General features: G+C 30.6%; 1 protein-coding gene and 1 pseudogene across 1 annotated transcript in view; one reads left to right on the top strand and one right to left on the bottom strand.

The window, feature by feature from the left end:
* LOC149888907 (uncharacterized) overlaps positions 1 to 20,430 on the bottom strand; it is a 280,117-nt gene that overhangs the window by 252,629 nt on the left and 7,058 nt on the right. The gene's annotated exons all lie outside the window — the stretch shown is intronic.
* On the top strand, positions 18,055 to 19,040 carry LOC149888926 (uncharacterized; annotated as a pseudogene).

The following is a 20,430-nucleotide window of genomic DNA, read 5'->3' on the forward strand; positions in this document are numbered from 1 at the left end:
TTATATATATATATATATATATATATATATATATATATATATATATATATATATAAATTTATTTAACAAAACACTTTTGTTAACAGATAAAAGAGTGTAGCCGTTGTCAAAAATCTGGTCAACTACTTTCAATATCCGAACCTTTACATTCAATAAAGGTCAACTTGAATAGTAATCTTAACATCAAAATGTATTTAAAAATAATGCTACTTGATGTAGCATTTTATTTAATATAAAATTATTTTTACAACTTTGTTTATTTACAAAAATTACATTTATTTAATTATAATAATATGTATAACGACATTATAATAAGAAGAATTCCTGTAAATTAAAAAAAAAAGCAGTTTTTCTTTAGACTACACGCGTATGGGAAATAGTTGGCCTAGATTTTGCGGGACCGTTTGCTCAAACAAAAATGGGGAACAAATTTTTATGAGCTGTACGGATTTGTTTTCCAAATGGCCTGTTGCCTACGCGTTACCTAACAAGGACGCTATAACGGTCGCTAAAGCAGTTATAAATTTAGTGACAACCTTCGGGTTTCCCTTTGTAACAATTACAGATAATGGAACCGAATTTTGTAACGAGGTAGCTATTTATATTTGTAAACTTATGTTTAAAAAAGGAATATATTTAAAAAAAAATTTAATCACTTAGTTTATAAAAAATAATTTCGGTAATTTTTAGTTAAACGACGAAATGTATAAAATCTTGGGAATAGAACGCAGAAAAACTGCCGTCTATCATCCACAAACAAATGGGCAGGATGAAAATACTAATAAAAATATAAAAAAGTAATTTTTGATTTGATACTTTTGGAGTAAAGTAGAGGAGAAGGAAGCAGTTTAGGAATCTTAAATTAGGATTATTATTGGTGAAAGAGATGTGTTCTGGGTTGAGGAACGACTTTTTAATGCGGCACATAAACACTTATTATTGCACTCATCATAACAAACTTATCGACAAAAAAAATTAAACTAAGATTAAAAAGATGCGCAAGGTTTCCTAACTTGCCTCCTTTTCCTATATAAAGCGATTACTTAAAATTATTTTAAATTTATTTTAAACAATGACTTTGTTGATATTTATTTGACATTTTCTCTTATTAGAAAAATCCGAAAGTTAGTTGACGATAACCAAACAAACTGGGATGAGTTTATTGATATAGTTTTGTACCCACTAGGGATAGAAAGGCAAACGTCGACAAAAGTGTCACCTTTTGAGTAAATGTCTGGGGGTCGCCCACCTGTTTGTAATAGTGAACTGAAAGAAGTAATTAAAGAATAGTATTATAAAGTTTTATATCCAAAATCATAAGATATCGTTAATAATTCATAGTTATCATAAAAATGAAAAGAGATTTGTAATTTAGGAGATAGGCTTTATTGGAGTTGATGAAGAAGAAGTAAAAGCAGAAGTAGAGAAGAGTAAGATTCATATCGAAAACTTAACTAACTTGGTTACTAAGGTAAGGCACTTCAATTCTTCGATTTAATTTGCAGTAGTTAGCATTATTTGTAGAAAAGCTATAAATTTTACTAGTACTAAGTTTTAATACCATATCAATTTTAGAATATCGAAGAAGCTCAAATCAGGCAAAAAAAATATTATGATAGAAGAGCTTTAAAAAATATTAAAATAGAAGAAGAATTTATTAAGGTTGGCGATAAAGTTTTGCTACTTGACATAAGAGGAAGAAGAAATAAAGGAGCTGCTTTTAAGCCACGGTTTAAAGGACCTTATAATGTGTGTTGTATTACACGTGGTGGTAATTTCAAATTAAATGATGATAATAAAGTTCCATTGAAAGGAACTCACAAAAGATGTCATCTTAAGAAATTGTTGAATGCGATTTAGATAAAGGTAGGCATGTTACTTAAAGAAACACATTTGTTTTGTAGTTATTAAATTTAAATTTAATTGTTTTTTTTTGAAATTTAAAAGAAATTACAACTGTAAATATCGAACAATCTTTAACGAAAAAAGCACTAGAAACCGAAAAAAGTTCTGTGGTGGAAAATGTAAAAAGTTAGTTGCCTTTTTTTTTTTTGACAGAAGTTTCACTTTTGCAAATAACTGCTAATATTTTTGTAACAATCGTTTCACGAATGATTTTTATCTTTTTAGAAGACTGTATTGTCATTGATTGTTCAACCAGGAAAGCCAAGTTCTCTATGCAATAAAAACATTCCATACAAGTAAGTTAACTAAAAATTCATACTTTCAATACAATTACCTTAAAATATCTATTATAAAACATTAAAAACGTTAAACATAAGAAACATTAAAAAGTGAATTATAAACTTTTAGTAAATCGAAATAAAAATTGATGTTTTATTTTCTAGATAGAGCTGTTACAAAAAAAAGTTGCATCGTTGAAGATAGGCATAGGCTTTCGCATTGACCCTTTGTCAATATTTGATAAAAAAACATAATCTTGGAAGTTATACGAATATTATTAAAAGTATAAGTTGGTAATTTTATAACTATAAAAAAAAAAAAAAGAAAACTTTAAAACCTAGTTGTTGAGCCCAGCCTAGAAAAACAAAAAGTATTTTTAAATATTATGTAAATTTTTAAACTTTTTTATTACTGGTTAGGTGGTAAGCTTTTTTATAATTTCCTTACAAGATTTAATATATTGTATTTCATAAATAGGTAACGGAATTACCGACTATCTTCGTAAAGTAAATCCTATATAAGCCATTATGGGTATATACCCTAGCCTAGGTGGTTGCAAGGTTTATGACTACTCCTTGCAAGATACCTTGAAAGACTGTCTTAGTGATGAAATTGTTTATATTTACCTTAAGCTTTTAGCAAATAGTCGGAATGAGGTAAAACTTGAAATGAAAAGGCTGTATTTACTCGAAAACGTTTTAATATATACAATATTAGACTAAATGTTATTCTATTTTTCTTTGGTTTCAAGTACCACATTGAAGTATTGGCACCAGCGGGTTTACTTTCACTCGAAGAGTTACCAAATCAAACTGACCTAATACGCATGCAGCCCGAGGTATTTACAAATATCAGCTAAATACGAAAAAAAGATATATTATATATATATATATATATATATATATATATATATATATATATATATATATATATATATATATATATATATATAGCATATTAATGTGAAATATATTTTATTTATAACTGTAAAAATTTGTTTCAGAGTGAGTTGTTTAAACATGACATGTTAATATGCTGTATTGTTGCAAATTTCCATTGGACACTTACAGTATGTAAAAATACTTAATTATTTTTAAAAAGATAATTTATTCCTAAAACTTATATAGAAAGGTTTTTTTTATAATGCCCATACCGCCAAGGGGGGAAGAGGTATCGTTGGTGGCGCTGGACCTTCATTTCTTACTAAATCTCTTTGTTTCACGCAAGTTTTATCAAGAAAGATTTTTATTTGCTATTCTGAACTACTCTTTTTTTAAAAACAACCCTCCTATAAATTTTCCCAGTACAGACCTGTTTATGGTACAGTATATAAGATTTAGTAAGCAATATTTTTTTGCTACTTTTATCCATTAAATACATTGTTCTTTTCTAGTATAAAAACCTTTCTAGTATATGCAATACTTTAACTTAAAATGCCATTATTACAAACTAGCCACATAATTAAAATATAAATTTGGTAAATAATTTTGTTTTAGATAATCAAATCTAGGGACAGAACGATTCATTATATGAACCCTATAGGTAAACATGAAAGTGCTGTTATAAGAGAAGAAATAAAATGGAAGTATGATGCTCAAATTAAGTTGCTTGTTTTTTAAGAATTTAGATTATATCTTGTTTTTCATTTAATAAATATAATTCTATCTTAGTAGTTACTTGTCACAGAGATAGGGTGTAACCACAAAATTCAAAATATATACATCCAAGCATGCAAAACAGGATGACAGTGTATCATGTGGAGTGTTTTGTCTGAAGGCAAGTCAATTCTTTTAGTTATTATATAAATAAGATTAAATTATATGAAGTCCAGGCTCATCTTATATTTCTTTATACTTTTATCTATCTATTTTTTTTAAGTTTTTGCTTATTTTTTTAAAACCATGTATTAAACTCTTAACTATAAACTTCAATTCTAAAATTTTAATTCTCTCAATTTTTAAACAATTTACTAAACTTCAATTCTAAAATTTTAATTCTCTCAATTTTTAAACAATTACGTCAAATGGGCGGGGATTTTATGGCCATACACTATAGCTACCCCGCCCATTTGACGTAATGAGCGCGCGTGACGTCAATAGGGATTATAAGGGATGAGCGGTGAGCATGAGCTAAAATACTTTTGTGTGAGTAGTTCAGTTAAGCGCAAACTATTGAGCAGAATGGATATTAATTTCGAACCAGACTTATTTGACAACGATAGCGAAAGCGACGAGTTGTTAGCAAAATTGTTATGCCCAACTCAGGAAATTGAAGAAGAACAGGAATTTGTATTACAAAACAGTGTTAAGGATTATATCAAAGGAAGACAAGAAGAACGAGAAATAGACTTCCGTATGCAAACTGAGTTACCTAACATACCGATAGATAAGCTACAAACGCATCACAAACAGCAATTGTTAAAAAGCAACGAAAAAGCGAAAAAGAAAGCGGAACGCCAACAAAGTGAGGCATTTTATTTAACACCTTGTTTAACATTGATAACTTACATCCAAAACTACATAAGTTATTTGCAAGAAAGTAACAGACTTAAGAAAAAAGACTTTTTCAGTCCTGTTGAAAACGAATTATTGATTAAAAAGAAAGAATGTCTAATATCCTCAAAGCATACCTTGATAAATGTGCCAACGTATTATTTTATGCAGCAACTAAAGACAGCTCAGAGTTTTCCTGCACTCCTGTCCACATTATTACATCTTACAATTGGATCGGCACTTACTTCGGACTCGAGGGGAAAAAAATCTTTGAATGTCTTCATGAAGGTAATTATTATTTTACATTTTTATATATTTTTTTATATAACAATTCTTTAAAATCTTTTTTTAATTTAGGATGCAGTTTGGGGCGCCATTGGCACAGTATTGTACTTCTACCATCTGACGATGCCGGCAACCCAATATGCACAGTTAGAGCGATCCGCAATCGCTACTTTGCAGCTAGTGCGAAAGGAAGATGCGAGCAATCCTGTCGCATACGGACTACAAACGCTAATGGTGATTTTGAGGGATGTTGTGCAGAATGCCAGTCCAAAGTTTTACAAAGCTGTGGCGCCTGCCATGCCGCAAGTAGGTCCTCAAGTCAAGCAGATTGTCCTACTTGCGAAAACCATTTCCGATTGTACTCAATTAAGTCAGAGAATCATTTGCGAAACAGTCTTCAGTATTGCGGATTCCGCTATCTATATTCATCAGGCAATTGCGTTCATAACTGTGGCGAATGTGGAAAGTGTTACGAACACTCTATCGAACCTCAAAAAGGGGCTGATTTCTACTACTCCTTTGACGAAAGATATCCCGTTACAAAGCCCAGTTATGAAGATTACCGAGAATACCTCAGGAAAAAGAAAGAGTCCGCAGATTCCTACGAAGAAAACAGTCAGGCAAAGCGATTTAAAAGAAATTCAGAGTCGGACGAATTTTGAGAAGGTAGTTTTTCCTAATAATCCTATACCTTCTACCATTTGTACGAATAGAAACGCAACTTCTAAATTTTTAACTGAATTTATTAAACATAAAATAGTATCTAATCGTCAATTTTACACAGTTTTAAAAACTAGTAATGAATTAAGAGAAAGTTATTTATCTTTACCATACGGTATAACTAATCAAATTATAAATAAAGGCTTAACTATTAATCAGGCTAATTTTACTCCTTACACTTTTGTTGATAAATATAATTTATTAATTAAAGATAATTCTAAAGTAGTTAAACGATTAACCGGTTTGTTTAAAGAATTTCTTGAAATAATTTCTATTGAAAACTTTTATCCAAAAGATTCTCTTTTAAATAACATATTTGATTGCTTTCATCTTCGAGATAAAAAACGAATAACACTTGCTTTAATTGGCAGTAGCAACTCGGGTAAATCCTTTTTATTAGATGTACTAACTAGTATGTTTGAATCTCACGAAATTGGTAATATACTACCACCAACCAATACTAGTTTGTCTGATTTTTGGCTTTCAAATTGCGTTTATGCATCTATAAAAAGGTGTGAAGAATTTTTAATTCCGACAGTTGCTATTGCTGGAGAATTTAAAAAATTACTTGAAGGTTCTACTTCACAAATAGCTAATGTAAAGTATAAAGAAAATTTAAATTTACATACTACACCGACGTTTTTAACTATGAATGGTAGAAACGTATTTGAAATCACTAAGTTTTGCAGTAATGAGTTCGATGCAATTGCTAATAGATGTTACCTTTACTCTATGCAAACGGACATTAATAGTCAAAAGATTGCACCGTATCTAAACATGATAAGTCTACACAAACAACAAATTATGGCACGACTTTACGAAATGGACGCCGCTACCCACCGTATTACAGTATTTACTACAGACTTGGAAGAATTGAAAGGGTACTCCGGGGACGAGGAATGAAAAAAGCAAAAACAATTGTAATAAACATGTAAATATATTTGAAATAAAATTAAGTTGGATTATCTAATGTCATTATTGGAAATGCATCTGGTACATAGAAATTTCTATGAAATCCAGGTTGCACAGTGTTTTGTTTTACTCTACTCCCTTGTTCGTGTTTTAAATCTAAAAAATAAGATATATATTTGTTTTTATCTCGTAATTGAGTAGTAGTAGGATCAAAACAAGGAGCAGTTGCACATTGTTCTTGCATTCTGCGATAAGTTTCACTTGGTAAACCAGATCTATCGGCTTCTCTCACTAATATTGTATGCTCTATAACAACATCATAATCAAATTCTACAGGCATATTACCAGCAGTAAAATTTACTAAACTTCCAGTATATATAATTGGCAACATTACATTATTTTCAAAGTAAGCTTGTGGGACTGTTAAATCAGAGTATTCGAAACGTAAATCGCCATTTTTTCCTTTATCTAAACATCTATCTGTTGAACCATTTACTGAATCTCCTTTTGGATGAGACATTCTATCTTCATTTATTGTATGAGCAACTCCAAATTTAACCATTCTATAATAAATATCACTAAATGCTTCTAATGGGTATACGTCCATCATATAACGGTTAGTTCCAATTTGAGCAGACCAATTATCTGAAATTATTTTCATTTCTTCGTAATTTTTAAAATCAACCCTAGGCTTAATAATTTTACCTTTAATATAATCAAATCTTGGTAGCGATTTTAAATTAACATATGCAATACCAGCTGAAGGACTAGTAGAAGATATTACTGAATCAAATGGTATTTCTGTTGCTTTATAATATGCATTATTTTCCCATTGCGCCAAAAGTTCGTTTCTTAAGCGCCAAGGACTATCAATATGCAAATTATGTTCCCATTTAAAATGAGCTATAGCTGGTTTTTTACCAACTCCAAATTGATGCCAAGCTGGGTCATTTAAAGTTATTGCCTTAGCGCCATAACGAGAAAATCCAGAATAGACGGACCTTATTATTCCACTAAATGTATTTATTGTATCAGGAGGAGTATACCCAGACCAAATGCCGTAATCAGCATGATCTTGAAATATAGGTAAATTTAACGGGGCATCTTCACCACATAATAAAAATTCCATTGTATAATCTGCTATATCCTTATGATTTGGGGATGCATTAGTTGGAGGTTCTGTAACCCATGCTCTGCCATTATTAAAAGTAACTGAGGCCCTTACTGGTTTCCAAAATCCGCAATTATACATTTTGTCTAAAATTACTTCAGGGGGATGACAGGCATTTAAACTTTCCCAGGGAATATATCTAAAATATCCGTCATTAGTATTATGAAATTTATATACACTACGAAACGTTATTTCTTTTTCTTTATGTATTTCTAACTTATGTAAATTTTCCAAATTGTCCATTAAAGGTTTACCAGACGCATTTTCTAATGTTAAATTACCTCCTTGAGAAGATACTGATGTTGCAGACATCGACGATATTGGTGAATCATGCATATCAAAACTGCTTGTGGAAGCTGATCTTGGTCTTTTATTTGACATTCTATCTGGAATTGCACTAATAGATGGGGAATTAAACATTAACGGACTACCTGAACTTTCTCCTGCAACTTCTCTTATTCTATCTGCTACTCTTGTTAAAATATTACCACCACCTCCTTCTATCGCCTCTCGCATAAGTTGGGTGAGTATGCCATCCATTCGTTTGTTACGGGATCTTTTTTATAGTAATAATAGATATTCAAAGTTTTGTCGTAGAAATGTGCTGTATTTTCATTTGCATATATTTGTTTCATTTCATGCCATCTATAATAATCTTTATACAGAGCAGTTTCATGTTGCCATTCAAATCGGGGTGAATTATATTCAGTCATTTTTGTTTTGTTTCGTTGCGCGCTCGCTTTTTATTCGTTGTTTTTCGTTTTGTTTTCGTGCAACTACTCACACAAAAGTATTTTAGCTCATGCTCACCGCTCATCCCTTATAATCCCTATTGACGTCACGCGCGCTCATTACGTCAAATGGGGAAGAGCTGGTACATTGTTTTCCAGTTGAAGAAGTGAATAACTATAGAGAAAGAGTGGTACAGTTGCTTTTAGATGAAGGAGGCTTGGTTATAGTAATATTTACAAAAAATTTACGATAGAATAAAAATAAACAAAAACATTAAATTATTCAAGCTTAAATTATTAGGTCAAAAATGCTGGTACAATACAGTGTGTCGCATTTGTGGAAACATAAATGGTCCAAAAACAAGAAAAAAGCAGAAGTTAGATGAATGGGTAATAAAATCTTTGTTCCACTAATTTTTTATTATTATGTTTCAATTAGGGAAAGAATTATAAAAAAAAGATGTTTTTTATAGATAAAATGTGATATTTGCATTCCAAATAGATGGTATCATATGGAGTGCATAGCCTATGAAACCAAAAACAGCATATCGTTTTGCTGTGGAAACATTCATCTTTAAAAGTATGTTAAGATTTATAACTATAAAATTTTGAAGATATTATTTATGCACATATATTTACTATTACAATTCCTTTATTAAATCATAACTCTAGGCTTTATTATTATTATTATTATTTCTTTTGAGGTCTTTAATACGTATAATATATATAAATATAAAGCATAAAACATCAGTAGAAGAAGTACGTTTTCATTTATTTTGTTAAAAATTGTTTCAGATAGTTATACAGAGATATTTGAACTCCTAAAAGTTGGAGCTATTTTTCAACTTGAGACAGAAGAAGTCTTTGTACTACAAAGAAAAACTAATTTTTAGTTCGATTTTGAATTTGTTGTGTTTAAGGAGGTTTTTCAATTTCTTAAGACTAGGTTGGTTTTAAGAAAAAAACTAATTATTATTGTTATTATTATTGTAGATTTTTTAATTTTGGTTTAGATTTTTTTAAACATTTGCTACAGTAAATGATATATTATAATGAACATAGGTTTAGTATGAACATAGGTTTAGTATATTTGATATGATAAAATATTTGATTGATTTAAATAACTACAACTATACTTTCACTATAGGTTTGGTACATGGCTGAAAATTTTTCAAGCAAAAGAAAAGAATTAAAAAATTTTATAAAATTTTGTATATAAAATGCTTTATTGTAATATTGGTTTATATAATATGATAACCCTGATAAAGACAAAGTAGACTTTTACCTGTTATCAGCTTCCAAAAAACAAATACCAAAAACTTAATACAATTAGATGTAATACATTAGTATAACTAAGAAAAAATTAACAAAAAGTTTTCAATTATGTTTAAAAAAAAATTGTATTATTTTAATAAAAACTAAAAAACCTTGTACACCAATTTCTAAATTAAACGAAGTTAGAAGTGTTGGAGCAACTATTTACAACCAGATGCTCTTCCTGGCATTGACCGTTTCTTCAGATCAAGACTGACAGTTTTTATTGTGATTCTACAACTAGGAAGATTAAGAACCTAAAATCAAGGAAAAAAAAGGAAGATTAATTAATGATTTTAGGAAAATCAAAAATACTTTAGGCCTTGCGATTAAGATAAGCAGTGCAAACATCATAAAAGAAAAAAAAGAAAAATAGTTATGTAGAACATAGATAAATTACTGAGCTCTTTTTTTAAATATAATCAAAAACAACAAAACAAGCATTTTCAATGTATTTTCTTTCTAATTATTATAGTTATATTTGCAGCCTAGAATCTATGAACAGCACATCAAATTAATGAAATTAAAAAATATATTATATACTATCAGTATTAAATGCTTAGAATAACACATCGCCCATGTAATTTGTTAAAAAACAACATAGTAGATAGTGCTTAGAATCTTAGAATATCACCTCCCCTTAATAAAATTAAGAAATATTGGCATGCTACTATTATATGTGTAGAATATCAAATCGCTCTTGTATTTTGTTAAAAAACAACAAACCAAATAGTGCTTAGAATGTAACATCCCCTCATATAGATATATAAAATATTGCATAAAATCTGGTTGAAAATATGTAAAATATGTAAAATATTACTAGAAAATCATCAATTTTAGAATTAAAAATTAAATTATAGTACCATGTCTTGCGGACTTCGTATATAGCAACATATTAATAATGAATTTCATTTATGTATTTGTTGCGTTATTATTATAAACTATGAATGTTCTTGTATTATTCGGACGCACTCGGTACCCTACTAAGTTCTATTACTTCAAAACGCATCCTCGTTTTCATTATTTCTACTGGTGCGGTGATATTCTATTACATAGCACTTAAAAAAAATATGTTTCTTATAATAGAAAAACAATCTGTTTTGCCATTTTTAAATATTTTCCAAGTAATCTACACGTTTTTTTTCTATCGGAATAATTTACGCATCAATTATATTAAATTAACAAGTGGACTTTGTTTGCCTTTTGAGCGATACTTTCATCAGCTAACCTGGAAAATGTTGCTTGTTAATGGAATTAAAAATGAATTGCTTAATCATAAGGGTATTCACTTGACATACTGGTTCTTCAACTTGGCAATGAGGCAAATATTTAACAACACTTTTTTTTTCCATACCAGATTTTGATCACCTAAAACTTTACAAAAAGCTCTGGTGTTTGAAGGTAATTGGGAACATTTTATGCCAGCAAAGTGAATGCTTCGCACTTAAAAAACCATTTATTTTCAAAGAAAAGCGGAATTGTTGGCAGCAAATTTTTTACAGATATAGCAAAAACAGTGAACAAAGATTTCTTTTCTAGGAAGTATGCAAATGTATATACTTGTTTCTTCAAATTTCCATGACAAAATTAATGATAGATGCATGTTAACCAAATATATAAAATCTTTTTAAATTTGATATGTGTAGAGACCCTGCAGTTTCATTAGATTCTGTTTCTATTTAAATCCCAATATGGTTTCCGACTGATGAAACAAATGTTTACTAGCATTTTAAGTCATTTAAAGAAATTATTAGTCCATCTCTATCTGAAAAACATGCGGGAGCAAATTATGATCATTCAAACTATCAAGGCGAGTGATTTCATTAAACAGTTTAAATTTAAATGCTTAGATGTTTTAAGATTGGTTTTTTTATTATTATAAGCTAAGTATGGGTATTAAGGCCCGGCGGGTAATAAGGCCCACTAATCCAAAGTTAGGGAAAAAATAAATTGTGAAACTTTTTTTCGACATTAAAATATTAGAGTTATCTGGTTTTATCACTGGCAGCAAAAAAAAATCAGCATTTCTTTACCGCGCGTTCGACAAAGCAAGATTACTTTGTTAGTTTCGTCAAAAATTGCTTAAGTGTAATTTTTAAGATACGTATTTTTACATTTTAAAATATTTTATAAAGCTTCTATTTTTTTCAATTGCATTTATTTGCATTAAGTACTTGTTCGTTATCATTACTCATCATGTAATATTTATGCAAGTGTTGAAACAAAAGGATACATTATCGATAAACGTAACAGGTTCAAAGCGAGTAATGAGGCCCACTAAAAATCGGGTAATAAGGCCCAAACACGAGGTCAGCGGTAATAATAAAAGAAATGCGCTAAACTTTAGTTTAGCGTTACAAAAGAATTTATTAAAAAAAGTAATTAAAACAAACAACTTGAAACTGACTAAAGTTTAGCGTAAATAAAAGAAATAGTTAAGAAAAGTAATTTATACAAACAATAAACAACAAACTTTAGTGTAAATAAATAAAATTGTTAAATATTAGTTACAAAAACGTTGTTGTTCTGGAATTTATAGATTTTATACTTTTACTACTTTTGAAAAAATTTATTTTTTACTTTTTAATCAATTTAAAAATGTTGTTTTTTAAAAGAAAAAATTATATATTTATTTTTATAGACTTAAATACTATTTATTAAATATATATATATTTAAAACATTGTCTTTGGAAATGGCAACTGCTAATGGAAAAAGTAGAGCTCATTGGACAGAAGGTCAATTGCAGGAGGCTTTCAAAGCTGTGCAAAACGGAGCATCGCAAAGAGAAGCTGCCATAAAATACAAAATTCCTCGTAGAACTCTACGAAATCACTTGTGTACAGGATCCCAGAAAAAGTCTTTAGGAAGAAAAACTACGCTTTCTAGTGAGCAGGAGCAAAAGTTAGTGTCAAGAATTTTCAGATTGTCAGACATTGGTATGCCAATAACACAAAAACTCTTGAGGGCATATGTTTTTGAGTTTGTCGAAGCAAACAATATTAATCATTGCTTCAATGTCAACAAAAAACTGGCAGGTAGAGACTGGTGTAATAATTTCTTAAGGCGCTACCCAAAAATTAGCTGCCGAAAGGCGCAATTTATAAACCCAGCAAGGGCACAAAAAATGAATCCGTTTATTGTTAAGGACTATTTCACCAAATTAGAAAAACTAATGTTATTGCATGGCTTTTTTAATACTCCAGAAAGGCTCTACAACATGGATGAAAAAGGAGTCAGGCTTACAGTTCATCACCAAAAAGCTGTTTTAGTACAACGGGGAGCGAAGAGAGTTCATCTTGTTACTCAGGAACATGCAGAAAATGTGACTGTGGTTGGCTGTGCCAATGCTATGGGAAGTGCTATACCTCCAATGGTGCTTTTCAAAGGTATTCGCCTGAAGAGTGAATTCAGTGATGATTTGCCTCCAGGTTCAACTACATTAATGACGGAGAAGGGGTCGATGACCATCGAATCCTTTCTTATATGGCTTGACCACTTCAATAAATATAAAACAAGTGGAGAGACTCTGTTAATTATTGATGGTGCTGCTTCCCATATTAATATTCGAATAGTTGAAAAGGCGGAAAGCTTTGGGATTCACATCTTTTGCTTACCAAGCAATGCTACCCATGAACTGCAGCCCATGGACAAATCTGTCTTTAAAGCTTTCGAGTCCTATTGGGATGAAGAAGTCATGAAATATTTGAGGACATATCCAGATAGAAGAATAACCAAACCTCTATTTGGCAAACTTTTTACACCAGCATGGAACAAGTGCATGTCAATTGGGAATATTACAAGTGGTTTCAGGGCTACTGGGATTTATCCTTTTAACCCAAATGCCATTCCAGATACTGCTTTTTTTCCAAGTACTTTGACAGAAATTGATAGTGCATCTTTTAACACGTGCCTTACTGAATCTGGTCCTTCACCAGCTTCAGTCACCCAACCCAGTCCCTCAACAGTTTCAGTCGATCAACCTGAGATTAATCTTAATGCAAGTTTCAATGATTTAATGCCGAGTCCTGCTAAAAAGAAAAATATGGCTATGGTCGGTCGCAAAAAAAGTTTTAACTATGTTGCTAAAGCCCTAACGAAAGAAGATTTTCAATCCTCTACTTCTAAAGCTGTTAATAATAAGAATAAGGGCAAAGGAAAAGCAAATGTTTCTAAAGACCTGAAAAAAGATTATTCTCAATCTTCCACTTCTAAAGCTGTTAATAAAAAGAATAAAGGCAAAGGAAAACCAAGTGCAAAGAAAAGTAAGTCTGTAAGTGTGGATGTGAATGATTGGTTTTGTTTGTTATGCCAGCAAAAGTCTGTAGAAAGTATGCGACAATGTTGTAAATGTAAAGTATGGTACCACGAGGGGTGCATGGGGTATGATTCTGAAGATGAGGAAGAATTAGTATGTCCATTCTGCGAAGAATAATGTTTTTCTTTGTAACATTTCTTTATTGAATTTTTTAATTTTCTGTTGTTATTCACTGTTGTATAAAAAATTGATTCTTTTAAAGTATATAAATATGCAAGATTACTTATTATTTTATAAATTTGAGATAAACTATGCAATAAAAGAATGTTTCCAAACTTTTTTCTGGTTTTTCTTTATTTATTTTTTGTATTTTTTACATGTGCCTTATTACCCCCATAAGGGGGTAATAACGCCCAATTAAGGTATGCTACAAAAACATGAATAACCTTTGTTATAATTATTTCCTCAATATGCAGATAAGATTTTTACATCAAGGAATGTTTAATCTTAAGCAGCAATCGAAAATATTTTTTTAAACTTAATTTTTAAAGTCTAAATGACCAAAAGTCTGTTAGGTGGGCCTTAATACCCATACTTACCTTATATTAAATATAATAACTGGAAAGCTATTATGTATTAACTTTTTGAAATCACTAATCAGTCTCCAAAAGTTATATTCTTAATGAAGTTTATTTGTTATCAATCTAAAATATGTTTTTCCTGTGAATATATACTTTTACATAAACTTTTCAACTCCATCATTCTTTGAGGTTGATTAGGCAGCAAATTTAACAGCACAATGTATACTGAAAAAAATGATTACTTTTGAACTGTAAATATAGATCTAATATTTTAAAGACCGTGGATAGAGTGCCGAACGTCCGCACTGTAACGAAATTAGCTTTAGTGCTGAAAGCCCGTTTATTGGTTGAAAAAATCAAAACAAGTTCCGATTTCATTTATTTTAAATTCCAATTAATGGGAAAATATTTCAACCATACATTTTAAAAATTTCATTAAATTCATACTTAAAAGGTATCAACTAGTTTTGTATGCAAAGATACATTTTAATCATTGGAAGATTTAAAATCAGTTATTAAGTAATGAAGATTCTCATTTTGTGCAGTTGTGGGTTCGTGACGCCAAAACAACTGAAGCTGCTAGAAAAACCATTCCAAGAAAAGCTGCTATAATAGTTCCACAGATAAAATATAACTATATAAAGTTTTGTTGTATACATGGTGGAAGGAAGTTTACAAATAAAGGCAATGGAAAGCGTCAAACTTTGTTAGTACTTTTTTGTTTTGTAACTTTGATATTCTTAATGATGAATTTTTTATAAAGGTTTAAAATAATAAATTGATAGCTTATTTATGAAATAAACAATGTTCTAATTTAAATGCTTCTATTCTTTCTGCTAATCAAAATGCTTTCATCAAAGGATAGCACATTTATTTTATGAAAAAATACCGATTTTGAACATGTTTGTACAGAACTTATAAGAAAGAGTGTCCATTCCTTTTAAGTTTTAAAGCATCAGAAGATGGGTAAACATTATTTTTGCAAGATTTAAATAATGAACATGCAAGATTAAAACAATGAATTATCTGAAGTATATTAAAACATTTATGATAAAATGTTTTAAAATATGTAAATGAAATTCTTGAAGCATCCTGCAATTTACTTTTGAAAATTTTGTCACTGACATTTTCTGGAAAGATAAGGTGGTTAAAAAACCATAGAAAATTATGTTGTTGGTATTTTTTTGATTGTAAGGATTAAAAAAATTGCTTTTAAAAATAGATTTTGTATCAGCAGTTACCAAATTAAAGAAGACATCCTAATTATGCTGTTGCAAAAGAAGAAAACTTGTTACGCTTAAAAGCAAACAAAAAGCTCCTTCAACGTGAATTGTCGAAAGAGACTGGAAAAATGAAAACTCCTCGTAACTTATCAAATATTGCTGCTTCTGCACACAAAAGTGATGACATGAAATCAACTTAAACTTATCAAGAGGCACAGTCCATAGAAAAAGGTTTGAACAAATTCAAGGATTAGGTGATCAGATGAGGCAGGACATATTTGACAGATTGAAAGGAAAGAGACTTTGTCTTCATTTTGATGGAAAACAAGTGAAGCAGATAGAAGAACAGCAGAGCATAACTGTCACAGTTAAAAGAATAGCTGTATGTGTCACTTCCACAGACATAGAAGATACAGATGACATACTCTTGGGAGTGGTTCAAGCAAAGAGCTCCAAAGGTTGCGATCAAGTTTAAGTTATCTCTAACTTGCTTGGATACTATACTATCATAGATCAAATTCATGCTATATGCTGCGACACTACACCATCAAAGATTGGGATATTTTCTGGAGCTGTTACCATTCTTGCCTCCAGTCTAGATGTTCCACTTTTATGGTTTATGAGCGGCAAGCATAACTGCGGCGTTTTAAATTTTGTGCTATTTGTGCTAAGCTATTATAGAGTTAAGATGTCTCGCCTAGTTTCAGGTTTGAACATTCGAGGACGCTATTGAATGGCCACTTTTAATAATCCGAATTATTTTTATCATGCATAGCACGTAAAAAAAGAATGAAAACACGACTACTACATAATGAAATTCGAGCAGAGATTACTGGTAGACTACTAAAGTAAAAATTGAATTTTACAATATTTTATTTCAATTAAGTGAGTGTACCCAACCTTTTTTGGAATTGGAAGGATCTGTTACAACGTTACTCATGAAGGATGCGGTCGTGGCCTTCACAGCCATTTTGTTGTGTTGTTACCGGCGCAAGATAACGGAACCCCATTTATCGAATTATCTCAAGTTAGTAGACAATATTTTTTACAATGTTACAAGAGAGGAGTTTGTATCAAATGCGGAAAAGTGTTTAACAAAGATTTATGTGAAAGTGATACAACTTGTCATGAAAGACGCGGATGTTGTTTTATTAACTGTGAAGGATGCTATCGGGCTTCTAGATCAGCCAATCCTGCCGTAAGTTATTTGATTATTATTTATAATAATACGTTTATAGTATTTACAATTAATATATATTTTATTCGTATATAGACTTGTGCAGTATGCAACAACCGTTTCAAATCTTGGAAAATTAACAATGAAATGCGTCTTCAGAATACTAAGAAATACTTTGAGATGCGGTATATATATAACCCCACTCCCTGCGTCTCTGAATGTGGAAATTGCGAACAATGTTACGCATTTAAATTCCAAGTTAGTTCAAATAAACCAAGTTACCTGTGAAGTTCATGACAAAAGATTCGAGTTGGTCAAACCAACTTTCAGTGAATACAATGAATGTTTATCATCTAAAACAATCGGCTGTCTCGAACTCGAAGAGTTCCAACAATCAAAAGCCAACAAGAAAAGGAAAGCGAACTCTTGAAGAACTTGCTAAGGTAGCTGATTATAATTGTTTGATATTATTGTTATGATTATATTATTTGATAGTATACCGTGTAGTTCTTCGATTCTGGATATGTTCTTCCTTAGTTACAGTTATTTCAAGTATATCATGTATATCACATCTATCACTATTGGAAAGATCGAGTTTCTCATTGTTGATGGGATCATCATGTATAGCGTCTCCATTATTCATAGGTGTGTTAGGTTCATTTAGGCGTTTGTTTATTTGATCACAGTGTGCTAATGTTCCGGAGGAGTTATTCCTCAAAATGATTGCAGTGTTAAGACCAGCCTGAGATATGAATGCAGCAAGTTCACGTTTGGAATCTGGTTTTTGTCGATACCATAATGGTGTTCCACTTTCAAAACTCATAGTGAGAGGAGATCTTAGCTGTCTCCCCATCATATCGGAAGGACTTCTTGATCTCCCTACACATTCTTTTCCACACTTGTTTCATTTTTATGAAACACTATACTGCTTTTCTACTTTACATGACCACTGGAACAATAAAATGTTTCAGTTTGCTACCAATTCTGCGAGAAGCATTTTGTAATACAACTACTATAAAACAAATGGGAGTGCTGGCACTATTTAGTAAACTTCTCAGTGGACCGTGGATGACTAAGTTTTATGTATCAACTGATGATGCAAGTTTTGATCATGTCACTGGTATCCAGGTAGTAAAAGATGTTTTAAAAGAAGTTACTACTTGCAAGTCTGATCCAGCTGCACTATTTTGGAGAAAAATTCATTTTTTTGGAACAAAGCTTGCCCCAAAATATTTTACAACCTATTACAACTTTATGCCCCATTGATGACCAACTTGTAAAAATGACTTCAGCTTGTCTTTATGCAGTAAAGGAAGTCTTGACTCGTCAATATAAAAAATATTTCTCCCTTTCTATTACAGCAGCACTCAAAAAGGAGACAGCGAGTGCAAGGCTTCACAATACAGACAGCGAAGAATTAATGGGTATGTTTAGTGATGCCAAAGGACGATGCACAAATGCAACAATTTGTTATATATCTAGCAAATTAAGATCCAAAAAGAATAGGACGACCGATCATCTTGATAATCTGGACGAGTTGTCTAGAGAAAAGGTAGTTAAGTGGTCTATCTGCATAGCACGTAAAAAAAGAATGAAAACACGACTACTACATAATGAAATTCGAGCAGAGATTACTGGCAGACTGGGTTGTAAACGTCAAAAAATAGACGAAAAACAAAAAAGAAAGTTAGAGCGTGAGCTCTGTTTTTTAACTACCAGTGAAATGATGCACAAATATAAACACTTATTTAGATGATGTTATGTCGAAGAGAATTGTAGGCAGAAAACTTGGTCATGAGTGGTATGATGCTGACAATTCCAAACCTGTCATTTATGATGGTAGAGTTGAAAAGGTAAACAAGAGATTACATAACAGAATTTACACTATTTCTTACTGGAAAAAAGATGAGACAGATATTGAAGCTGCTGAATATAAGATGAAAAAAATACAGCTTGCTGCTAATGTCATAACAGGTGAATTAATATCTTCCTAAATGGAATATAAAAGTTATTGATATGCTATTTTATTTTTAATATTGATAATTTCAAGTATACAGATAAGTTAAATAATAGTTAATAATCATAACATAATAATAATAATCAATAAAAGTTAATAATGAAAACATAATAATTTTAAAACAAGATATTCATTAAAAGTTAAAACATATCAGCAATAATAGAAAGTGAATAACCCAAGTTTTGTAGCTTGCAAATATGGTACAGCAAGTTGTGTAATTTGCAAAAAGAGTACTGCAAGTTTTTTAGCTTGCAATTATTGTACAGCAAGTTGTGTAGCTTGCAAAACATTTTTGATAGACGGCTCTGGCTTACCTTTACGTGGTGTCTATTGTTAAAAATGATTTATTTAGTTTCATTATTGGAATTTTAAATAATATCATTTACTAAAAGCCAAGACATTAATTTACTATATGTTGTATTTTAAAAATTTTTTAAATATGTTTTATCTTTGGCTTATTTTTAGGGTGGATACTCCAACTTGCATCTTGTTATGTGGTAAGATTTGTAAAGTTATATCTCTCTTTTTAAATAAACATAATTTAAAAACATTTTCAAGCTTAAATAAGAATTGGAGGGGGGACGTTGGGTGTGGCACATGCCCCTTCCCTAACTAACATAGTAAAATAATTATGAATACTTATTTCTTTTTTCTATTAACTCTATTTAAAACCTTCATTCATATGTATTTAAAAATATTTGTTTTAGGTTGGATAAGACTGGGCGGGGGGCGCGAAGGGGGGGGGGGGGGCGGGGCGTTAAGCGTGGCACATGCCCCGCCTCTAATGTCAATTTATACACCACCTGTATATGATGTAAAGTAATAAAATTTAATTTAAACTTTTTTAACACAAAATATAATCAGTGTTTTTTAGGTTTAAATATGTTTAAGAATGTAACATTTCACTACGAGGGTGTTATAACATAACAAAGACGTCCACCCTTTAATCTAAAAAAGACCACTAATATTTGGAAATGGAATGGTAGCAAGTTAGATTAACTTTTTGTGTATAAAGATAACATATTTTATCAGAAAAACACTCTTTCGTATGAAAAACTTGTATTTTTTAAGGTTACGATGGAGTTCCGGTTCCCCCCTCTGGCTCTCTATACACCCCTTCTATCTATAGAGTTATGTGAACTTGTAGCCTACTCTTACATCTATCTTTTGATACCAAGGTTTAGGCATTTGGATAAGATTTGACAAAGTTATAACAATTTCAGTGAAAAAAAAAACTTTTTTTGGAACCAATTTCTTCAATAAATCCATATATCGAAAAATTGCTTCTAAAAACGTCATAACTTTTTTTTAAATTGTTCGTTTTTAACAACTTTTTCACCTTTAGAATACTGTATTGAAGGGCTTTC

The sequence above is a fragment of the Hydra viridissima genome, unplaced genomic scaffold, assembly GCF_058129835.1.
Source record: "Hydra viridissima isolate aposymbiotic clone 2 unplaced genomic scaffold, HvirCarnegie_v1 scaffold_5, whole genome shotgun sequence".
In the NCBI taxonomy this organism is placed as follows: domain Eukaryota; kingdom Metazoa; phylum Cnidaria; class Hydrozoa; order Anthoathecata; family Hydridae; genus Hydra; species Hydra viridissima.